At 30.3% G+C, this 10,905-nt stretch overlaps 1 long non-coding RNA gene across 1 annotated transcript; it reads right to left on the bottom strand.

Annotated features, from left to right (window-relative positions):
• Positions 1 to 4,214: 4,214 nt before the first annotated feature.
• On the bottom strand, positions 4,215 to 6,239 carry LOC145001648 (uncharacterized). Its single transcript, XR_013661671.1, has 2 exons — positions 5,744 to 6,239; positions 4,215 to 5,605 (listed from the first exon to the last, which is right to left on the bottom strand). It is a non-coding gene; the product is annotated as an uncharacterized LOC145001648 (long non-coding RNA).
• Positions 6,240 to 10,905: the final 4,666 nt, after the last annotated feature.

Below are 10,905 nucleotides of genomic sequence, written 5' to 3'. Positions count from 1 at the left end.
TTTTAAGTTATTGTTTATTTGTTCCTTAGTTAAAAGGGGTAGAAAGACAGCTCCTATTGTATCTTTTATGTCTACTGACATTTCTTTAGTACTAACAAAGTAGAAGATTTCATTTTTCCTTTTAAGAGGATTTAAAATACTAAGTTTAGAAGGAACATTTTTGAAAATGTTTTCTTTCTTTATTTTTAAATCAATTTTCTTAACTCGAGAGAGAAGGTCTTGTTTTATTAAAAGATTTGCATGAAAGTCGTCTTCATCTTCAACATAAGTTAAGATTTGTTTTTCTTCTGAATTATTTTCTTCAGTGTTGTTGAAAATTTCATTATTCATTTTAAGAAAAGCTAACAAGTTAAAATAAACTTTCTGAGTTTTGAAACTAATTTTTTATTTCTATCAAGATGTTCTTGATGTACTTTTTGCTTATGCAGGAGATACATACGTATATTAACCAAGTTTGGTATATATTCGTGAGTATGTTTATTTTGTGCTTGTAGAATTCTGAAATCTATATGCACCAAGTCTTTTTTATTATTGAAAAGTATATTTTTATGTTGAGAGATTTCAATCTCTTTATTATGAATATGTTCAAACTTTACTCTGTAAAGTGTTTTATTATAATGTAATGCCATATTTATCAAGGCTCTGATACCAATTGAGATTAGATCAAAAATTAGAATGGTCACTAATCATTTTTACTCTTTCCTGAAAATGTCAATTTTCAGAGATTATAATCAGACCATCTATTTTTTCATTAAGGAGGTTGATTGATCTATTGAGCTCGGGTATCGAGGTGGTTGATCTATTCAGTTCGGGTATCGAGGTCATCCTATTAGTTGTTTTAACTGATCATGTATATTAGTGATCTTAAGGTTGATTTCCTTAAGAGTGCCCTCAATATTTGCCTTTTTGGCGACTTCTTCAACAAATTGGTTGTTTTTTAAAGAGTTTTCTATGTAAGTATAACACTCGAATTTATGTTAGGAGTGCCCTCTAAACTTAGTACGGAATTCTGAAATCTAAAATATTCCATCCACATATTTATCTATGTAAGTATAACACTCGAAATGGAGCAAGTAAATATATAATTGGTTTAAGTAAATGTTCATCGGATGTGAGTGGGAACCCTATAAATAATAATAATAATAATAATAATAATAATAATAATAGATGAGTGACCCCACTTTACGGAGTCCAGATGTGTGAACTCTTTTTGGTCGATTGTTTGTAAAATTTCGTTTCTACATGATGGAAATCTGGACTGGACGTGTTTCTTGATATTAATTGGCAAGAGTAATAAGTAATTAAAAAGAATGGGTCGGGAGGGGTATTGGAATCTGAAATTGTCCATACTAACCAATCCCTAAATTACTGCAGACTGCTTAATGTCAATCCACCAGTTGTAGTTACAATACAACACCAATAACCCTAGGATTACAATATTATAATAAACGAACTCTAAAAGTACTCTGAACTAATGAATGAAAGTTCATTGCTAACATGTGAATTTAATGTCCTGCATAGCCTTTAATCTGTGGGTATATACACACACACAAAAAAAAGAATTAAGTATCAAATGCAAGAAAAAAAATCTAATCAAAACCTAAAAATCATAGAAGTTTCATATGTTGTTCCTAGTCTAACCATGTTTACCTCTTATATCATGTTTCAATAATAATGTGCCCTAATGTGAAAATTAACAAATGAGGAAAGTAAAAAAGTTCACTTACTTCTTCTTCCCAAGTTTTTGTATGTCCATGAGATGGTGGGACAAATTCCTGCCTTTACTATCTTCTTTAACGACTCCAACCTCATGAGAAATGGCTTATATTTATGGTATCCGTAACATCATTTAAGTAAAATAAATCAGAAAATAAAGACTAATTTTAAGATCATTTTGGATATTGTCAGACTTATTGTATCAATCCAACACCCTCCATACACTTTCTTGATAGAGAAATCTTATTCCATTATGGACAAAAAATATTACAGCAATTAATATATTAAAACGATTTAGACAAAAAAAAATTATGCAAAAAATGCACGTGGATAATACTAGATTAGGTATTTTGGTTGCCTAAAAAGTCCATGATGGTAACTGAAATCATCATAGATTGAGAAGAATACCAAAATCTGAACATCACAAAAGGATTATTTTGTATAAAGTTTTTACCAAGCAGGGGTAAAATGGACAAAACAGTAGAAGGCACTTCAGACAACAACCATACTTTTGTTTTGTCATTTGTGACGTGCTGAAAAAATGGCAAGTTAGTTTTTTTTTTCATGCTAACCTAATGTAAAAATGAAAAATGATTTATTTTATCGTGTTAAATAGCAACATACTTTCCTTTTTCTGTTTCTTTATAACTTTATGCAAAAAAGGGAAACTTTCTTCCCTTTTTGCGTTAAACTGGAGCATTTTAATTAGAAAAATATTTAAAAGTACAATGCTATAATTAGATAGATTATTCAAAGTTCAATACCAAGTAGAAGAAATCATTATGACCCAAATGGCCAAATTAACAACTTCTTTTACAATCACATTTAGACGGATTTTAGTATAAATTCCTTGATAAAAAGCTCATTAAATAAATGAAATAACTAAATTAACTGACACTATATACTAACTAATATAGGAAAAGAACTTGGTAAATCAAACAAACAGTTTAACCAAGAAGTGTAGATTCAAAATCCTAAATTAAAAACAACCGAACATATTTTCCTATTTTTATAGTGAATTATATCGATCTTTTTTTTCATTAAAAAATTACTAATTGATGAGTTTATATAACTAATATAAAGAGTTAATTGAGACCATCTAAATCTGAAAAAGCTGAAGGTTGTCTGCAGTATTATGTAACCTGCAATGACAACCAACTTGGCAATAAAGCAAGGAACACAAGTAATTATAAAAAATTCAACAGCATATATATATATATATATATATATATATATATATATATATATATATATATATATATATATATATATATGCCCCAATTACCCACTTATCCTCTGTCAAGTCCAACTTTCTTTATCAATTTATAAATGTTTTTTTTTAAATTCACTTTTCACCTAAACTTCACAAAGTGTAAGAAAAACTCACCCATACGGTGGGTACATGACGGAAGGTGGTGGGGGAGGTGGCGGAGGAGGAGCAAGTGGTGGTGCTACACCACTGTAACATGATGATGCACCTTGGCGCATTGTATTTTTCCCTTGAAATGCAATATTCCCATGTTGATTTGTTCCTGGGGTTTCGATCAAAACACATTATATTAAATTATTTCTCTTTCTTTACAGAAAACATATTAAATAATTTAGTTTTGTTTAAAAAGATTATGACAAAAACCTTGAGGAGAAGCTCAAGAACGACCAATAGAAGCGATATTACAGTTACCTCTTCGTCAATCCATCATAGGGTTGGGGTTTTCACAAGCCCTTTCTGCTGATCCAGGGTCCTAATAAGTAACAGGAAATAGCAATAAACTTTACAAAAAATACAATGCCAGACCTATGAAAATGCTCAAGTAAAAAAATAAAAATTTAAGCAATTGATAAACAAATCAATTAGAATAGTACATGTGGTTATTGGGAAACAAAGAAATTACACATGCTTAATAACCAAAAAAAAAAAAGAATTAGAAGTTAGTAACACACTTCTATGATACCGCACACTCCTTAATAAGGATATTTTGGTCAAACTTTGAATCAACTGCATGAAATGATTCCAAAATACAGATACCTTCAAAAGTTAGTAATTGACATTACATATACAAATCAAGGAAGGAAGGGCATATTAGGAAATATTATATTTTTGGTTAGATTTTGGATGATGTAGCACTTCAAATATCGAAGCAGCGTTATAATATTTTTATAAGAAAAAGAACGAATATCCATTATTATATATCATTCACATTCACATTCATGAAATTAGAATTACAGTTTAAAAACTACCTGATATGCAAAATAGGAAACATTCTTTTTGCCAACTTTGATGTTGTAAAAGCTATATGGGTGACAATTTCAATAACCTATTGATGGACCTACAATTTATAATAGAAAAACAATATACAAATAACAAACTGTAGTCTAATAACATATACATAAATAAAAAGAATCTAATAAGCTATTAGATGATTAGGATAAGACAGTGAGATAACAAATATAAATTCAAGCTCCTCCACTCTTTGTTTCCCGAGTGGTAGATAAGGGTAAAATCAAAAATTAAAACATCTTATTGCCATATTACACCATTAGAATTACCATGACAAATGACATTTAGATTATCATGATTCATGAACACAAAATCTTGAATTATTATTGTACATGTAATTGACGACCAAAATGATCTTCGACCATTGTTGATGCTTTCTCTGTTTTTTCCATATGAAAGGGAAGATGACCTGGTGTGCTTCCTGACTAGCTCTCTTCAAATTTCTATAATACCCATCAACAAACTCCAGAAAGAACAGAAGATAAATACTCTTACCAATTGAACTCACTCATAAATGAAAAAAAATAGAAATGACTTAATTAAATCTCATTAAATATAAAAACACTGTAAGGTCAAGAAATTTCATAAAATGGAATGAGAGGTAACTGATTTTAGAGGAGAAGTTGATGGTATTAAAAGGTGCCGTTGTTAATAGAGAAGGCAAAATAGGAACTGAGATATATGTTTCCCTCCTTCTCTAGCCTTCTGAATGAGAACTGGCCACATCCGAATTTCAACCATCAAACACCAAATAAAAAATCATTACATTTAGAATTTTTAAAACACCTTGAATGTGTAGGTGAACCATAATATCAGAGAGTAAGTGTAAAGCAATCCTACCGTATCTTAATGACAAAAAAATCAAGTGTGTAACACCCAAAAATTAAGTTTTGATACATGAAATGTATATGGAAACAAACCATTAATCTGTCTATAAACATAATTTACGGGTTAATGATACCTTCAATGATATATGTAAAGCCATAAATTGCATTTCACTATACTAAAACTTAATTTTCACAATGACATATGATCACATGAAAAAGATGATCTGATTACTTACAAACATCAAGTAAAAAAAACCACACATTACACATATATTTATACATACTTGTTACTTAAGGCTACCAATTTATCTGTAGTGATCTAATTTCCTTCAAGAACGTGACACATGAAAACCACAGATGCCATTAATTGAAAACATAAGTGTTAATCAAGGCTAACACATAACTTGCAACCATATCCCACGAAAAGCATCTGTGATGTTATGTTTAGGGTCTCGAATTTCATGGCTACATCATTAATAGGGACCCATTTTGCCTCGCAGTAACATATCACAGATGTACATATTACTGGGCATTAACAGGCAAAGATTCAAAACTAACCTCGTGGCTCCAGTAAAGCTGATTGAACGAAACAAATGAATGGAAGATGCTACACCGGTCGCTCCTAAGGTGTCGCCGATGGTGTTTTCGATTGAAGGATAGGGGTGTTTGTGTGAAATCTACATGGTGTTTGTGTGGTGCATCTGATGCGTTATTTTGAATTGAGGATTTTCCAAACCCTAAAAGACACAGAAGACAACAAACATGACCTCTGACGACGCCGTGACTAACCACCAGTAGCAGCGACGCAACGTCGCTCAGAGTAAGATCAAAATCAAAAACGGGAAAAAACCAAAATTTAAGATAAAAAAAATAAAAGAATACATAAAACAATCAAATCGAGGATTTAAAATCAGAAATTTACCTGATGGAGAAACTGTGTGCCGTCGCCGGAGCCATTGAGGAGCATTGGCCAGAAAGTAAAAACAGGAGGAGCGGAACCCAGACATATCGCTATGAAAGACGGAGAAATTAAGAAATATGCAAAATTGAGGAACTGTCTTTGGGGGTAGACCTGACATGATATATTTCTTTTTCACCAAAGACATCTTGAATTGAAAGCATATTTCTGTGGTTGCCGGCGTTCACAGCGATCGAAGAGAGAAGGTGGAGGAAGAAGCAAGCGGTGGAGACATCGATTAGAGGATCGAATGATTGGGAACTAAAAGTGTTAAAACGGTGGAGGAGCTTTCCAGAGCTACTCAACAGATTTGGCACCATCAAACCATCCTCCCTACCTCCCTGATCTGTTGCGTTCGTGCTCCTCATCGGTGTGCGAATAGAGGATCTGCTAAGAGAAACCTTGTGGAAGGATGGAGATGAAGAAGCGGTGGGAGATAAAAGGAAGACGGTGGAAGGATCGAGATACCTTTAAGAATACTAACCACGGTCGAAGTAAGTAACCCAAGCTACAGTACCGTGGTCACGTACTGTAGCTAATAATGGCGAAATTATATATATATATATATATATATATATATATATATATATATATATCTTTACTATCTTATAAAACAAATCCACTATTTCTAAAAATAGATTGAATAAAATAATAATATTTTTTTAAGACGTCCAAATCATTAAGCTAATTGTACAACTAATCACTAATAAAATAATATTAAAATTTAAACAAACTCCTATAAATCTTCTCTTCCAAGGTTTTGACCATATCTTTTTTCATCCAAATAAATACTCAACACCCTATAATTTGGTAATTTCATGATTTTTTTATTTTATTTTTAGTATGACATGTTTTCTAAAACAAACTAATGATTGAAATGAAAATAATCATTCTCCATCGAAAAGAAATTAATTGTCGAAACAAACTATTTGTCGTCCGCCGCTTTGCGCGGGTAAACGGCTAGTGTATATATATATATATATATATATATATATATATATATATATATATATATATATAAATGATTTTTTTTTCATATGTCATACTCTCATTCAAATTGTCAAATGTCATTTTGTGTTATTTGAATTAATTCTTTTTTCCACATGTCATTTTATGAGTTTTTCTATTTTAATAAATTCCACATAATATTTTAATATAATAATTACAATAAATATAGTAATAAATGAATATTAATTTTATTAATGAACTTACCTTCTTATTTCAAAATGTCCAAATTAAGGCTTATTAATTTATTTTGTTTATTTATTTAAATTTAAAAGATAAAAAAATTCAATTTTGATAATTAATTATTTATCTTACTTTCTTATAAATCTAAAATTCTTAAATATTTAGATCTTTATATTTAATTGTTTTTAATTAACCCTTGTAATACGTAGATTTTACACCTGGTAATAGGGGTGTTCGTTTGGATGGATCGGTTTGATCCGATCAAATCAGGTGAATCCAAATTGATTTCGGTTTTTAAAACATGGATCCGAATAGTGCAAACTAAATTCAAATCCGATTCGATCCGATCCGATCCAATTACAATTCGGTTGGATCGGTTTTTATAGTTTAGTTTTCAAAAATCGAAACATTTTAAAACGACATATAAGTATAATATTACCCAACTTTACACAAAAAACAAAAACAGATTATTTAGTTGCAATTTGAAAATTATAAACAACTAATAAGAAGATATATTATAGTTAAATATTTTATAGATAGAAAACTTTTGAGAGAAAATGCATATTAATGTTTTTTTATCGGGTGAAACATTTTGAACCTATTTGAAAAAATAAATTACAAAATTAATAAATAACTATATATATATATATATATATATATATATATATATATATATATATATATATATATATATAAATAGATAAATAATAAATGTTTATTCCATTTTTTTGGACTATTCGGTTTTTATTTTATAAACCAAAACAAATCCGAAATCCAAAATAATAATTCGATTTTGTTGAAAAACTAATCCAAAATCCAAATATTCGAACCAAATAATACAATCTAAATTGTCCAATTGGATAATTCGGTTTTATCCGAATACTAAATAGTCATACATAGTAATAATAATAAATGATGTTTCGTTTGCATCTCGGTCAACATATAGATTGTCCCGTGGCATACTTATCAACATTTATGTGATGCGGTTGTTTATAAAGGAAAGTAGTAAGGAAATTAATATGGAAAAAATATCTATTCAGAAATGTCCATTTGAACATACTGATATTTTTTGAAATGACTTAAAATTGATTGTATTGAAATAACTTTATGATTTAGGGAATCTTCTTTTAGAACTATCTACTCCGAGTTTGTCATACTTACTTTTGTGATTATGACTTAGTTTGTAGTTTAAATAATAGATGAAGATAGTGAATAACTTGGCATATTTATTTTGATTTCAAAAAGTTAAAATAAAAAGCAAATCATAGTTACTATCTAAATTGGGCATAAGAGCTTGTTCGAGTCCTTTTTCCATTTGAAGAACTAGAACATGATTTCAGGATATGTACAAAATTATACAACTCTACCCATATCATTAGCCGTGTCATTGGATTGTGATTTCTCCTGTTTTCATCACGTCAATCATTTCATTTTAGACTTGGTCTAAATTTTCAAGAAAACGATTTGTATTGCATTATGAGTCTGCTACTTTTAAAATATTGTTTCCTTTTTGCAGTTACTAATTTCATTAAAGCATCTACAATTGGCAAATTGTGGAGGAAACAAAAAACCCATGTGACGTTTCTTGTATGGACACCGTTTTGTGGGGCTTGGTGTTATAGGATTTCTGGTGTCATACCCATGGACCGCTCATTTTTTATGAAGTGATACCATATATGGACCCACATAAACTGACTTTAAAATAAATAAAGGATTCACTTTTAATAAAATATATTAGCCATATAAGGCAAATGCATCAATAATAAATATCTTGTATTTTTTTATTTCTTTTATTACATATATAAAAGCCCAAAATATCGCTATTTTTATTTTTATTTTTATTTTATAGAGAATGTTCGGCAACACCTTTCAGTTTTATTGAGTTTTTTAATTTTGGTTTTAATAGAAAAGAACTCGAATTACCAGGTAAAAAGCTATTTCAATTAGCTCTAGAGAGATTTTTTTATTCTACTTTTTGTATTTTATGTTTACTAATTTCAAAAGTTTACAATTATTTTTGCAGAATATTTTTATACATATAAAAAAAACTATATATTGCAGCTATCAACTTCCAACTAGTGTAAACCTTCCATACATAATATATTGCCATTTTAAAGAGAATGTTCAATTGCCAAATTTTGATCCTGCATTTGGATCCTAAAGGTTGTATTGCAGAATATACAAATGAAAAAAAAAAAAAAAAAAAAAAAAAAAAAACACAAATGCGAACTAGGGTCGACTCTCGTTCTCCGCTTCGGGTGGGGGTGGTGGTGTGGGTGGGATTGGGGTTGTGATCACTCCTTTTGTGTTGACATATTGGGCTCTGTGCGACGGTATTTGATTACCTAAAAGTTTCATGTAACGTTTGATTGTTTGAATGATGGGAAAGATTGTGGAACATTATTGAAGAGTGGTAATGGAAAACATTAAATCATAATCGAGAATTCCTTTAATCCTAATTACCACATGAATAAAGGTACTAATAATGGCAAGAACTAGACGAGATTTCAGTCAATGTCTATGTGACAAATTTCCCATGCTCAATTACGAGCAAAGACTTGTGAAATTTGTATGTGAGACATGAGACTGTGGCCAACATGTATATAGCATGAAAGTTATCAAAAACTGGAAAGAGGTTCACATACGTTAGGTTCCTTAAGTGAAAAGATCATGCACATGTGGTGGATGATTCGAATTACATTTGGATTAGAAATCATCATATGATCTCTTCGTGTGGGCACAATTCAATAGGAATGACGGTTCAAAAAATAAAAAAAATAAAAGAATGTGCATCGGAACAAAATAGGAGGCTGAGCTCCTACTCGACAGGAACATGGGTCAAGGAAGGTAATGAATTAATGAAAGATCATATGCTTCTATTATGGGGAAGAAAAATATTATGAGACGATAAAAGTTGAAAATCCACCCATTGAAGTACTATCGTTGGGAATGAATATATGATGTTAATTCCATATTCATCTACAATTTTATTCGGGAAGGTGTGTGATATGAATATTATTGAAAATTTGTACAAACTTTGATATAACCAGGGATTCAATATATTAAATATTGTGTATATTGGTAGAAATTGGGTATAGATTATATTTAAAAAGCAAAATACATGTATTAGATTTAACAAAGTGAAGTACTGAATTCTTTCTTCATGGAATTAATACATGTACATATTGTTTTTACTCTAGATTGTAGGGTTATATGGGTGGAGGTGGTGAGATTAACTCTTTGTGTTTGGACTCCTATGTGACATCCTTAAAATCACAGTTAGAAAAGACCGGTTTCATTTATGCATTTAAAATAATTTCAAAGTAAATCCATTGATTTAAAAGAGTTGTGGAATTTGTCCTCAAAACAATACATGATAAAATAAGGTTTATCAAAGCATTTCTTAAAGAAATGTATTTTCATTATATATCAAAACTCGGGATGTCATGTTCCGATACAGACACAAAAACATAAACTATAAAACATAGACCTTACACAGTTAAATACAACTATTGGTCTATAAACAAAAACATCTTCACAAGTTCTCCAACTTATGCCCTCGCGCCACTACCTGTACAACAAAGAAACTGAGTGAGTCAGGCTTGGGAGTCTGGTGAGCATATATATGATTTTCAACCCACAATAAATAATTATATTTAATTTCACCAAACAACAACAACCCGATTACCCATTCCCATCATCCTCACTTTACATCCCTATGACAACAACTATTACAAGGGACCTAATCTAGGATTTTCATTGGGACGGACAATACTGCAAAGGGGTTTCCTCAGCAATGAATGTCCTAAGGGAACCATGAGGGGGATAGAATACAACAAATGAACACCCTAGTTTACTAACACCTAAAGGTTATGAGCCTGCCAACATTCTACATGACAGTCTAGAAAGAGTTCGTGGTCGTCATCCATATTCTGCTG

The sequence above is a fragment of the Lactuca saligna genome, chromosome 1 (assembly GCF_052625555.1).
Source record: "Lactuca saligna cultivar CGN05327 chromosome 1, ASM5262555v1, whole genome shotgun sequence".
In the NCBI taxonomy this organism is placed as follows: domain Eukaryota; kingdom Viridiplantae; phylum Streptophyta; class Magnoliopsida; order Asterales; family Asteraceae; genus Lactuca; species Lactuca saligna.
Note: the sequence above shows the minus strand (reverse complement) of the source record. Positions and strands in the feature narration are given on the sequence as shown.